At 43.8% G+C, this 14,247-nt stretch overlaps 1 long non-coding RNA gene across 2 annotated transcripts; it reads right to left on the bottom strand.

The window, feature by feature from the left end:
• Window positions 1-5,692: 5,692 nt before the first annotated feature.
• Window positions 5,693-11,068, bottom strand: LOC124188352. Of its 2 annotated transcripts, XR_006872320.1 has the most exons (4): window positions 10,984-11,068; window positions 10,839-10,918; window positions 6,710-6,875; window positions 5,693-5,971 (listed from the first exon to the last, which is right to left on the bottom strand). It is a non-coding gene; the product is annotated as an uncharacterized LOC124188352 (long non-coding RNA). The 2 variants fall into 2 exon arrangements; XR_006872319.1 differs by lacking the exon at window positions 5,693-5,971 and having other exon boundaries at window positions 6,239-6,875.
• Window positions 11,069-14,247: the final 3,179 nt, after the last annotated feature.

Raw genomic sequence — 14,247 nt, 5'->3', positions numbered from 1 at the left:
CCAGGTATACTAGTAGTTGCATATCTACCACGTCACATCCGCCGCCCGGAGACGAACCAACATAACAACTTTGTCTTATTCTTTTTTTGATTTTTTGAAAGAGAGAGACTTGATTGTTGGATCCATCGAGCGCATGAGAAGAAGGAAGAGTCATTATCGATATCTCTGCAGGGGACGCGTTTTCTGGGAATCAAATAAAACACAAGGAAACGGGCAAACAGCGCGCGTGCAATGTACAGTCAGTATCTCTCTTTCTCTCTCTTTCGCTAAATTTAGATAAATATTCTATGCAGACACAACAGACGAACGAGCAGAGTGCGAGTATCATCGCGTTTCACGGTCGAAGACTCGCGGAATTTTATCGGCGGCGGCGGCGGCTAGTCACACCATCACTTCCGGCGGCGACCATTAGCCCCGGCAATCGATTGGAAACAAGGTGTTGACCTTTATTCCCGCATCGTTTGCAGATAGACGAGCGTGATTCCTATATATTTTTCCTCCTTTTTTAAGGAGTTGCCGGATGGGCTAGGCCTAATCTACGTATATTATCGTCGACTAAGCGTGTCAAAAGAATGGCGGTGAACACGGGTTATTCCACCTAAACCATCCTCGGGACTAGATTAAAGACCCCAAAAGAAAAAAAATTAAACGAAGGCTGGGTCGTCGGGAACACGCCACATGCATATAATGGAGCCATTGTATATAGCCTAGTCTCGGAATCGTGAACTCGGTGATGTCGATCTCCAATATACGGAATAGGTTCGATCGTCTATATTATAGCGCTCTCTATAATATTGGTGTGCCCATCTGGCCAAAATGAAAACCTATCCAATGTTTCGGGGGGAATGAGTCAAGGAATAGAGGAGAACCGCTTTTAATGATCTCACAGGCTAAAAACAGGTTGGCCCACGCTCGGTCATCCTCTTCCCCATCGACTGTCGTAATACGATTATTATTTAAAGAAATAAGAAAGAAAAGAAGAAGAAAAACAACAAATATAATTTTCAAAGAGAAAAGAATCTCTCGGAAGAAACTTGTTTACGGGGTGTGGGTCGAAATCATGTTTTCATACATACGTAGAATGAAACGCTCAAAACAAGAAAAACAGACCAAAATAATTTTAAAAGAAAAAAAAAGAAACAGCGCGCCCAGACAACGGCCGGTTTCTGGCTGCTGGCGATATGCGCTGGTCGGACGGACAAGAATTCCTCGGCCTCTTTGGCTATGGCTTGTCCCTGTCGGCCGCCCGCTATATCACTCGCGCTGATCTAGAATGGAGAGAGCCTATTTCTCTTATTTCTCGTTTTTTCTCCTCTATAGAACTATAGACACACATTCATTCTCTTTCTTCTTTTGCCCCCTCGAGATCTGGCCGGGCAAGGAGAATTAGCTTGTTATATGAGGCAGATTCATTCAGCAGTCGAACGAACGGACGCCCCCCTGCTGGTGGTACTTCTCTTCTTCTTCTTCTTGTTTTCTGATTCCGGCTTCTGCTGCGGGCGACAGTTGCCTTGGCTGCTGCTGCCGAACGGCACAGCAGCGCATTTTTTTTTTTTCCTTTTTCGGGGTCATTGCTCACATGGAGGTTATCAGCGCGCCGCGTTCGATGACGGCGAGAATAAGCGTCATTTGATGTCGATGAGGAGAAAAGCAGTCGATCGACTTCTATATCCCCCAACCGTCGCCCTTCTTTTGTTGCTGTTGTTGTTATTATTGTCGTTTTTTTCTTGCTTCTTCCCATGCAGGTGGGACCTTATGTTGTTGTAAAAAAAAAAAAAAGTTCACGACAACCCCCGGCGCAACACCGGGGAACGGTCACGCTCCCCCATCGTGCCTAGCGATGTTTGTTGCTGAACAGCGGCGCATCTACAGACGTTACTTAGCGCGTAAACCGATCCTCCTCTGGTTATCCATTCACCAATTCATAAGACGGTCGTTGTCGTCGTGCACGGTGATGTCACTGAAGAACGGTGCGTGTTTTGACTATTTGCACAAGGTGGGCTGCAATGTTACATTGGCATAGTGATAGTCGATGGTCAATTCACGCACGACCCCGGGGGCATCCCACCGAGTTCCGTCTGACGACATCGACTCGACGTCACCGTTGCTGGGGCTTCAAACTCGTCTTCACGCTCGGTCCCGCGTCCTAGTCGGCGTTTATTTACACACTGACCTGTCAAGATGTCAACTGGCTTCTTTCAACTTCGTCTCCCTCCTGTTCCCATGACCGATAGACGGACGGGCAAATGAGGCGTATAGGAGACTACCGAGAAATCAAAGCGACGATCTCGGGACTAGCTTTGCGAGAGCCCTCATTTCGGTTGTCGTAGCAACGCCCTCTCTTTTTGGGTGGCGTTTTTTTGAATTCACCAAATCTTTTTTTTCTCCGAATTTTATAGTCAGGCCATTGGCTTTTTTCCCTCCTTTCCTTTCCTGGCCCTTGAACTCATTTTTATTGTTTCTTGTTGATTTTCCGTTCATTCATGTCTTTATGAATTGCCGATTGGATTAGACCCACGCGCGCAACTCCCACCTCTTCCGATTCTTGTTGGTCAGCGACAGCGCCTCTAATAAAAAAAATCCTATTCCTTCTATTTTTTATGTGGATCGTACATGCAAATTGATCGCGTGAGAATCGCCCTCCTCCCGGTCGTTGGGCTGCCGAACCTCTATTGTGTTATTTGAAATTATGCTGATACACAAGACGACCATTCGTTTCCTTATACACCATTTTGCCCCCTTCCATTTCTTTTCCTTTTGTTTATTTATTTTCAATTCCATCATTTGCCTCACTTATTTCCTCCCATGTTTATTATGTGCCTCGCCGTGTGTGTGTTGTTGCTTATTATATCTCTCCTTTCCTTCCGTCTGTGTATTCTTACATCTATAACGACCTTTCGATCTATCGCGTGTTTTGGCAGCCGACTTGTTCGACTGCTGGCCCCCGAGTCGAAGAATCCAGCAACTCCCACATCCTCCCAAAGTTTTTCTTACTATATTGTTGCCATTGTTGACTGGTTTGTTTGTTTTGTTTTGTTTACCCTGGCCTTGAAGAGTACATGGGTGTATACCTGGCGTAGTAGATATACCCAGAGCCAGCTCACACTGTACATTATAAAAGACTTGGCAGGTGATTGCGTGGTTGGATGTGATCGTACTGCTGCGCAAATTGTGGCGAGTTCATAAGGGAGAAGCTGCCAATGATTCACTCTCGCTCTTGATGCCTGCATGACTCTCCTTTACTTCTTCATATTTTGACCGTGTACCGTGTATATAGTACTTGCGTAAATAATACCTACTCGAATGAATGGCGCTACCCACGCAACGCATCATATAATAACTCGGTGCGCATCCGAACAGAATTCAGAACAAAAAAGGCAACAACCACAGCGGCAGAAGATGGTGAATGATGACCGTTGATCATCAGGGCGGGCATTCCAGGAAGTCATCGCTGAAAGATGGAAGAACCTCATCAAGATGCTATAACAAATGGAGAGAAGGGAGAACAAACAAAAACTGCCAAGACGACAGAGAGGCAATAACAGGAAAGAAGAACAAGAAAAATAACAATACGCACGGAGGTCCATTATCCCACTCATTTTTTTCTCTTCGTTTTTCTTGTTTCATTTTCTTTTTTTCAGCGTTGAAAATTTTTAGCAACCGTCAAGGATAAGCCGAAAAATCCCCCACACACACACAAGAAAAAAAAAAAGCGTTTGCCATTAAATTACGCCTCGTTCAAAATTCAGTTTGATGCATGGAGATGTAAAAGATATGCCAAATGTGTCAGTGTCATGTCGTAATATCATTTCTTTTTCCTAGTTGAAAGCTTCCGGCACGTCTTCCGCACCTATATCCAGCAGGCTTCATTATAAAAATTTGAATTTTATTTTTTTTGCTTTCCTCGTCTTATTCTCTCTTGTTTTTCTACTGTCTCTCTCCTACTATGTATCGGCCCCCTTGGTTATACGGTGAAGGGCAATCACCCTGACATCTCTCCAGTGTATAGGGGGGGGGGGAGGTATTGTTGGAAAAACAAAACAGAAAACAGAAAAAATGTCCAAAAGAAGAAATCGTCGAGTCAAACAAGAAGAAAAGGGACAATCATGAAACTCTTGTAAAGCTCATTCGTGCTGCCGTCAGAATTCCTACGCCCCATCAAGTCCATGACAGCACTCAGGTAAAAAGACCCCCCGATGACGAGAGTTGCCCAAGTTCACCCTGGCTGTCACGCTCTTATAGCGCAAATATAACGGCAACTGTCCTGTCCCAAGATTTTTTCGCGCTTCAACGGGTTTTCCGCATCCCGTTGTTTCGTAATACTCCGACGCAAGGTGCATACTACTTTATGCATTTTTGTTGATAATACGATTCGGTTCGTGGTTCGATTCGATTCATCGGCCAGCACCCATCCACACACGCTTCTCATCACGGACGTTGTTACGAAACAGCCAAGAGCTGGTCAGGGGAAAAGAGAAGAGCCCGAGGAGAGTAGCATTCTAGAGTGAAACGGGAGAGAGAGAGAAATAAGAGAAAGAATCTCGCCGAGTATATTATATACTATCTATACCACCACCACACCATACACACTGACCAAACCACTTCTAAACGGAAATCCAGCAGGCTTTTTGGGAGAATAGATCATCACATATTCAAGGCGAGAGAGAAGGGAGACGAGGAGTTCTTTTTTCTATGGAAGTTTTCGGTTTTTATACGGTATAGAAGACGAGTTACCTGGGGGCTACACGAAAACAACACGCCGGATGCGCCCGTGTGTTACGTTGATGACTGCCGTAGAGAGTGTATACAGTGCATTCTTCTGTAGGTACATTTATATACCTACGCTCGGCGATACAATTCTCCGCAGGTATGAACCGATGTTGCCGTATATATACAAGTTTATCACAGGCAGACTGCAGAAATGTGTGTCGACGACAAGAAGATTTATGACTCGCATTCGCAGTATTAAAAAGCAAAAAGCAAAAAAAAAAAAGAGCAAAGGGTTTAGTAATTTTCCATTGAAAAAATTTTTTCTTGAATTTTGTGCGACCGCGCAACAAGATCTCTGCTGCTGCTGCCCTGTAAATTTCAATATAATAATCCCGTCGGGGCATTTTTCGTTAAAGGAAGGTTGTTTTTTTTTTTCTTCTTCTTCTCTACAGATAAGAGGTCTAGGGAGTTTTGACCTCTCTCTCTTTTTTTTTCCGTTTCTTTCTTTCTTTTTCATTCTAATTCTCTTTTGACTCGTTTAAAAAGAGTCTTTCTTCATATTTTTTTCTTCTTCCCTTCATTTTTTTTGTTTTGTTTGTGTGTCTCTAAATTATGCTGTGCATTATCTCTCAATCTTTCTGTCCAGACTGGTTTCTAACGCCCGTCCCGTCCTACAGAGGAATGAGACGCTTTTTTAGAAGGTAGACACAGAAAGGAAGAGACCCACGACCCCAATCTTTTGCCAAAAGTTCTCCGTCTACGGAATGAAAATGAAAAAGACCAACAACAACAACAACAACAGCATTTTCGGAGTTTTTGATTACATCAGCGCGCACGGCTGCTACCCGACATCTTTCTTCGGTTTCCTTTTCAACGGTTAACTAATTTGGTGGGCCAATAGGAGAAGCAAAGATAAAAGAGGACAGCACAAAAGGAATCACTGGTTTTTTGGTGGGGGACCTCTCCTCTGGTCCCGGGCTTCTCCTCCGTGATCATTGCCGAGACGCCCGGGATATGATTCTCCGCTAATCTTTCGGCTCTGGTGAGACGGCAGCGTCGAATCCATAAGCGGATTTTTCTTGGCAAAAGTTTGCAATCTGATCTGACGTTCCGTGACGATATATCGGCGGACCGGCTCGGACAATCGGCCCACAGTGGAGAAGTAGGTAGGTACACAGCAGTGCACTTTGTAGGTAGGTCATCCTCCAATATGATCCATCAAAATGGCCAGTCGCTCCCACAGCATGACCCAGTAATGGAACTGAACGGACTCGAAGGGAAAAGAGAGGCGATTATACCAAACTACTATTCAAAAATCAGAAAGGGAAACAAAAAAACAAAAAGAATGGACGAATGGATTGGTGTAAAGGTAAGTTCAACGCACGCCATGCCTATAGCCTCAACTTCTTTAATGGCAGCAGGAGTCGAAAAAAAAAACTGCGCAACCGCTCGCACGCCACGTGCAATATAACGCCGCCGAAGAAGAAGAAAAAAAAACCTGAATGAATGAATGAATGGAACAGCGAAATTGTGAAATGTGTTTTTACTATATAGCTGAAAGCACACTTTCAGTCAGCTTGAGATCGACAAGCGAATGTGGGAGTGTTTCACGCATTCGACTCCCGCCAGATATAAATGCGATAAAACATATAATTTAACAGTAACGACGCAAAAAGAAGAAGAAGAGAATATACACGACGGAATGTTTGAGCTGCAAGACCAGACAACTGAATGGAAGAGGCTCCGCCATACGTAAAGAGGCCAAGAAGCGTCGGTCCCATCTTCCGAAATCCATTTGAGTTTCTCGTAACCGATGTCGTTAACGTCAAGTCATTATCAGTCGAAAAAGATAATAAAAGAAAATGATTTTTGAAGAAAAAAAAAACGAATGGCAAAGTATTTCAAGCACACGGAGCTGCGAACAACAATTGAGAGAGAGAGAGAGAGGAAAAGGGATTTCCACTAATGGATTTCAATGACTGTATTATATGACATTAACCTTGAATCCTGAATGCGGACGAGCAGTGATGCGCAGGATTTGTGCTTCGTTACCCCGTCAACGTGCAGCTGCCGGTGATACTCCCGGCCGTCCAATCGTCCGTATCTCTCTCTTCTCCCATATACATCCCTTCATCTTCCTTTCTCTTATTGCCTTTTTTGACAACCTGAATGAATATAAGAAAAGAATGAACGACAATAACAAGCAACCCAATAGTCACGGAGGAGATAATATGGACTTCCGGCCGATTAGGACTCGGTTGGTAGCTCCCCATCGTTCCTCCTCTCTTTCCACTCTGCAGCCACCAGTTTAGTAAAAGCCTTTAGGTGTGTGTGTGTGTGTGCTGCATCGAGTTGCCGATGCTGTCAGCCGGCATTGCCTCTCCCGTCGAGCAAATCTCGCCCCGTGTTCAAAAAAAGAAAAGGTGCAGCTCCAGCATTTCAATATATCCATTATGATGGGCCGACCCAGTGTTTCACAAAAGCATTCGTCGATTCCATCCATCATATCCGAGTATATTGCGCCATCCCCATCGCGAGACAACATCTGCAAAAGACAATTATTCCGTGTGTGCTGTACAATTCCCCCTTTTTTTCCTTTTTTGCTATTCGCCATATTATTGATTACGGTTGGTGCCTTGTTTGGGGAAAAGAAAAAAAAGAAAAAAGTGGAATCCCCCGTCCGCCAGACGCCGCCGCCGCCGCCATCTGATTTGCAATTCATTACGCAATCATTTTTCATTTCCCATCGAGATTCAATGCCGTTTTCATCCGAAATCTATTGTTTGCCTACGTCGAAATGGTGATCACGAATCACAAGCAACCGTGGAGCAAATGAAAAACACCCCGAGAACCTCGAGAAAAATACACAGAAAACGGGTTGTATAGTTGCAGCGCAGCGTCGGGGCGTTTCGACAAGTTACGAAACGTATGCAGCTGAGAGAGAAAAAAAAAACAATAGAATCTTCCGAGAGAGAGAGCGAGAAGAAGAAGAAAGAAGGCGACGAGCGGATATCTACAAGGTGTACAGCCTTGAACCCGGCCGCATCCAGCCGCCGAGCCAACAAGACAAAACGTCTTTTTCATTGACAAAGTCAGGAGGACTAGTCGAGAGAAAATGTGAGAGAAAAAGCAAAACCCGCGAGCGCGTTACGGTACAAATACGAAAACAAGTCCGCGTGTGTATATAGAGAAGCGCTCGTGCTGGAGCGCGTCTCTCCAACCCGCCTAGCCTTACGGTATTATTACCATCTTTTTTTTCTTTTTTTCTCGGAGCTGCTGCTGTTGATGGTTCAACTTTTAGCTCCAACAGGCTCTCTCGCCCCTTGGCGACGTTCTTCCATCGCCTTCAGAGATGAGACACTTTAGTTGGTGAGGCCCAGCACACACGCAGAACAAACGATGCGTTCATTCATTCTCCATCTCTCTCTCTTTTTTTTCCTTTTCCTTGAGCTTTTATTTCTTTTGGGGTTGGCTACTTTTTAGGGTGGATTTTTTCTTCTCCTTCATGTGCTAGTTAAGACGGAACAAAGTAGGTCGTTTACAGTCTCACGCTTACTCCTATGCACCGAATGCCAAGCGGGCAACGAATTCTCTCGCTCATACTGCACACAGCACCTTGGACATAGTCGGCAGCTTCGATGGAGTTTCGATAGAGGACTCGGGTGCTGTACAGACATTGGTCTGGCCCGTTCCAGACGGCAGCCCACCGCCACTTCTCTCTCTCTCTCTCTCTCTCTCTTGGAAAAATAATAATAAAGAATTCTCTTCTCAACCTACTTTCCAGCCATGCGGATTGCGCTGTGTGTGTGCGATTCGCTCGCCTCGTACCGTAACACTGAAAAATCGAAATGAATCAACAAATAAAAACCCCAAACCCCTCGATAACTAAGTTGTACCTTATAGACGACGCGGGAATCGCATTCAAACAAAAGAGGGCAGCGTGTGTAGAGAAAGAGAATTGCCATGCACAACATAAGGCATACCTTAATGGTGTGTAGGTCTCCTCTTTGATGGCGGATAAAAGGGTTCCCTTTGGTAATTTCCTTTACTTTTGTTTAGTTTGTCTCATCACGATAGAGAAACGTGCTCTCATTTGTGGGCGGCTGACGAAATTCTTTAACGATATTGACGATTCTCATCGTGGAAAGGGAAAGACGTGCAACCGAAAAACTATAAGAGAGGCCCAAAAAATACAGAAATTATACGAAACAAAAAAAGCAAAAAGAAAGGGACCCCCGTGACTGTGTGGTCACCTGCATATTTCAACTCCCTTCACCTTGCCAATCGATGCGTGATGAATAGCAAAAACATGGCAGGACCGTATATATATATATACAGTGTGTGCGACGTCACCCAAAGAATGCCTCAAGGAGTTTTTTTAATAGAACAGCGACCCTTTTAATATTGACCGATTTTCCTCTTCACGTGTATATTTCCCAGGTCTTTCGCTTTCTCAGGACGCTGGGGGGAGAAAACAAATACAAAAATCCGCTCGTTCTTTTTCCACATGGAAAAGTAACTATAGCAGGCTATTGAAAATGAGGGAACTAGTGGCTCGGTACAATAGAGAAAGAAAGTCTATTTCGAGAGGGTTTTTTCCCCCTATTTTTATTTTTCTTTGTAACGCGGGACGGAACGAACTGCGTGATAATAATAATGAAAAGTCTCTACTTTTGATATTCGATCGGCCCCACCAATTACGTAAACGACCGGTGTCCGGCCACACCTTTGTTATTCAGTCGGAGAATATTTCTTTTTTTCGTTCCTTCTTTCTTTTTGCTTTCTTTCACGCTTTTCCAATTCGTTTTCTTCCAGCAATGGAACAGGGTAGAGAAGATTTTGTCCGGGTGATACCATCCCCCAGCTGGTCTGACTCGGTGGCCATTAAACCGGAGCACTAATGATTCTGGATAGAGAATCAATGGTGCCGAGTTCTTATTTTTTCCGAGAATCGTCATTACTTAAAACTTATCCTCCTCTCCCTGCAGTCTGAACGAAAGTATAATTATTTCATCTCCTAGGGGGGAGAATCTGCTGAGTTTCTATTCAAAATTGCTAATAGTCAGATGGCGTTTTCTCGTTTTATAATATTTCCCTTGTCCGTACGTGTTTCTGTAATTTGTGTAATTTGTGAATCTTATGTCTCCCGCCGAATGAAGAAACGAAAGTCCACCGGTGGATCACGAGTTACCGGTGACGGATGAGACCAGCAGTGGACCAACGGCGGCAGCAACAGCAGCAGCTAGTATATAGAAGAGCCGATTTCTATTCAGTTAATTTTTTTTTTTCAGACGATGTCCTATTTCGGCTATACTGCCCAAACAGTTCCCCCTGTTTACTGCATCGTGAACATAAAGCCAGGCGTCATTACTATAGCGATACTTTCTCTGCCATTTTCGTGTTTTGATTTCCTTCTCTCGGCGGCCTCGGTGGGGGCTCCTGACAACACAAACTCCAAAGCCTCGCTATCACATTCAAATTTGAAATGTCCCGATTCCGCTATTGATGCAAAAAAAAACCCAACCAACAGTGCGGCGCGCAGAAATCTATACAGGCTGGCTGCCCCACACAAATCACGCCCGATTTGTCTTTTCTCCCTTTTCTTTCTCTTGGTTCTCGCCTTTCACCCGCCGCCGATTTGATGGACACATCAAAATGCGTGTGCCACTTGGCGAGTGGAGCATTCTAGTCAATATATATCTATTGTTTAGTATGCAACTGAGGCAATTGATGTAAAACAAAAGAAAAAATAGACGGACAATAAGGCCCTTGTTGATCTGCCCTAAACTACAACTGATGCGGAACCGTAACATATTGAATAACGAATAACGGCCAGGTCGAAACGCAGGAGAGAAAAAACAAAAACAGAAAAACAATGGTGGGAACTTAGTCTTATTCCCATTTCCAGTTTTTCCTTTGTTTCTTTCCATTTCTATTTCTTTTTCTCAATTTGGTTTTCTCTCGATTCCCTTTCCCTTTCTCACTCCAGTAAAGACCGATAACTGCGGGACTTTTCTTGTGTATCAATCTTAACAAATTGGCCCATTATTTATTCAACGACGCGCCCACCATTGATATCGCTAAACTAGAGTGCTGACTGTCATAACACAATGCTCCTGTGTACATACCAGTTTTGAAGTGTAGACTTGTGTTTCCTTTGAAGAGTTGCCAGAAAGAAAGTGGTGGTTGACGCCAGATGTACTCTAACCTAACGAACGAGCAAGGCATGGGAAATATACACGTTCAACAACAGACAAACAAGAAAAAACTTACTAATATCGCTCAAAAATATAAACACGTCCAGCAACGCAGTAGTGAATAAAAACCCCGAAATAGAACATCTCCATCGAAGAACAACAATAACAATGACAGTTCCCCGATTCCAATCGAAGCTGTGTTGCAATTCCAACTATGATTAAATATTTTTTTGTTCAAATATTAATACCAAAAATATTTTTAAAAAATCCCTTAATTTTACTGATTATTCTTCAGCTATTTTTATTTAATTATAAATACCTAAAAAGTCAATGCATCCTAGGCAATCACCAATCGATCGATCGATCCCCCTCCTCAATTTCCACGTTTTGAATTTTGAAACCACGATGAAAATAATTGTTAAGTATTTAATTGAATCACAGTCATAAAATTATGGCCAATAAATTAAACTATTTTATTAAATAATATTTGTCTTATTCATCTTCGAAAATAAAAATAAGATTTAATCATTGTTGGAATATTGCAACACAGCTCTGGATTGAATCGAAGACTCTTCATTGTTCAGTATTGTTCTTCGATGGAGGAGGGTGCTGGCTTTCGCGCTTTTTCGACTGCTGCTGTTATGGACATGGACCATTGGATATTTTTGAGCAATTTTGGGTGAGTCCTCCATTCTCCATTAACTGTGACTCAGTTTTATCTCCTGGCCGATCATTGACATTCGCACCATTTCTGTGTCTCCCTTGTCATTCTTCCCTTTCTGGGCCGTTTTTTACATTGCTCTCGCTCCACGGGCTCACTTCACCACGTGCAACTCGTTCGTTCGTTTTTTTATCGGTTGGTCGTGACCAAGGTGGGTCATAGTGGTCGTGATGATTGGCTGCCAAAGAAATAAAACAGATTCTGCTGGGATCTTCGCAGGGTAGACTATCGACGACTAGGCGGCTCTACGCAACTCGTTGCCAATTTCAATAAGAACACGCAGCGATGACGCCTTTCTCTGCTGATCTCTCCTCTCTCTCTCTCTCTCTCTCTCTCTCTCTCTCTGTTTGCCGGTCGTGATGGATCACTTTCACTAGATAGACACTCTCTTCGACCTCGACAATTCCCAGTTTGTGTGTGTTTGTTTTTCCAGATTTCGTCGGCTCTTATTTGCTTCTGCTGCTCTCTCGTTTGACGGATGGCAAAATTTCATTAGCATTTTTCCCATGTTTTTCGCTGGTTTAACCTATGGTCCGGGTCGTTTCAAACCGGTCTGGGTCATATATTATGCATATGAGTCTGATTTCCCCCAAGAATTCGGTCACTTTTTGTACTATATGAAGTTGTCTACCTGCGCTCGTTTTTCGAAACTAGACATTTCTTCTGGCTGGCTAACCCTTTCAATTCTGCGAAAATATCGCTCTACAGCTGCTCGTCGGTCGGTCGCTCGCCACAGGAGTCAAGTCGTCACCGCTATGTTTGGACGCGTCTTCGATGTTATTCTCTCGTTCCAAGGAAATTCAAAAGCAAGCAATCGCCCGGAGACAAATGACGTCCTCGTTCAAATGTTCACGGTGTCGAATGGTTCACACTCATTGAGTCGCCACCACAACACACTAAAGTCGCAAATCTTTTGCCTGCGTCATTCGTCGTTCAGGATCTGGTGTCTCCGTGTTAAATGAATAGATTGAGACGTGCAGGACCCCGGATTTCAGGAGCCGGACGTTTTTTTTTATTGACGTTCTTCCGCTTCACAGGGACGTCTTAAAAAAAAGAAGAGAGAAATTTGTTTATTAGCGCATCCACACTGCTGTCGCAATTAGTCTACTATTCTAGGGGGCTAGCCTTGACCGGGGTAGGAGAAAATGCGTTCCTTTCTTTGGCGTCGTCACGCTATATATTCCCCTTCTCGAATTATGTCACCTTCGTTCCAACCTGCTTCGTACACATATCCCTCTCTGTGGTGATCTTTTCTCTGCGCGCTTGTGGCAAACGACGCCCACACTCTGGTAATCCCAGTGCTGGACGGAAGAGCACCAAGGCTACCTGTTCCCAAAAACCACAAGGTAACTTGGTGCTGTAGCCTGGTGCTATGGCCAAGTTCTATTTCATGTGTCTATACCCTTCAACCTTGATTTGTCGTGGTTGCTCTATCGGGAGCAAACCCCTCAAGACTAAATAATTAACGTCTTTCGCGGCTATACAGTTGAGAGAACGAATAGAACAGGGTGGAGTCATTGCCAGTTGCCCGTTGGGAATTGGAAGACGAGTGCTACCGCTCCGCCGAGGCGAGTGAGACGGGAAAATTGCTCTATTCTGGACGTTGTCGTGTAGAGTGTTATTCGTGACCGTGAATAAGATCGGTCGAAGGCTGTTTCGCAGCGTTCCAACACTTTTGCAGGCCCCACCCGAATGCCAGCGTACTACTTCCTATCAACTCGATTATGGTCCCTTCAAGAGCAAAAGAGTACATGGCACCAACAAACAAGACATAAAAATCGAGTTAGAGGTGCGCAATCGCTGCCGAACATCAGTGATAACCCTGGGCTTTTTGAATAAATTGGATTTTTACAATGCGATCGTTTCTTTTTGGGTAAAAGCCGAACCAATTATTGCGATTACACTCTTACGCGAGTGGGAGGAAAATTCACATGAAGCAGCTCACTTCCTGCATTCTAACGTAGATCGAAGAATTGGAAAACAGGTCTCTCTCTCTCTCTCTCTTTTTTTGGCAGCAGCAATAAGCAAACAAAGTAAAAACGGTGTGACATCCACTTCTAATCACTAAGGTTGGCAACAAAAAACTTGACAAAAAACCCTAGAAGAACTAAAAGACAAAAAAACCCATAGAAGAACAAACAAACCAACCCAAAAGTAAGACGCAGTTACGAGCAAAAAACAATACCAATCTATAAAGAAATTGATGTAGGACATCCCAATCGAAAAAAAAACCCCTTACCATTGGGTTTTTTTACGAAAAACAACCGGGTTTTTTAATGAAAGAAATAGCTTTTCACTGCATTCGCTCAGCAATCGTTATTGGAGAGAATGACAAGTACTGGCTTATATGACGGTCATCGACGCACTTAGCATATGGTTTTTTTCGCTGATATGGAGGGCGACGAAAAACAATAACTGCGTCTATGAAACTGTTCATTTGTAACGTAATCGGCCCTTACCAGATCGGAGAAATCCCGAAAAAAAAAACAATTTTCCGCTAATTCGAGCGGCCAGCAGCTGTCCGAAAGAGAGAGAATTAGAAAAAGAGACACTCTCCTCGCGATCCGCGATTCTCTGTGAAAGAGAAAGAGGGATAGTATCTACTTATTGTATCGTAGA

Source organism: Daphnia pulex, chromosome 2, assembly GCF_021134715.1.
Source record: "Daphnia pulex isolate KAP4 chromosome 2, ASM2113471v1".
NCBI lineage: Eukaryota > Metazoa > Arthropoda > Branchiopoda > Diplostraca > Daphniidae > Daphnia > Daphnia pulex.
The sequence above is the reverse complement of the archived record's forward strand: the minus strand, read 5'-3'. Positions and strand labels throughout refer to the sequence as shown.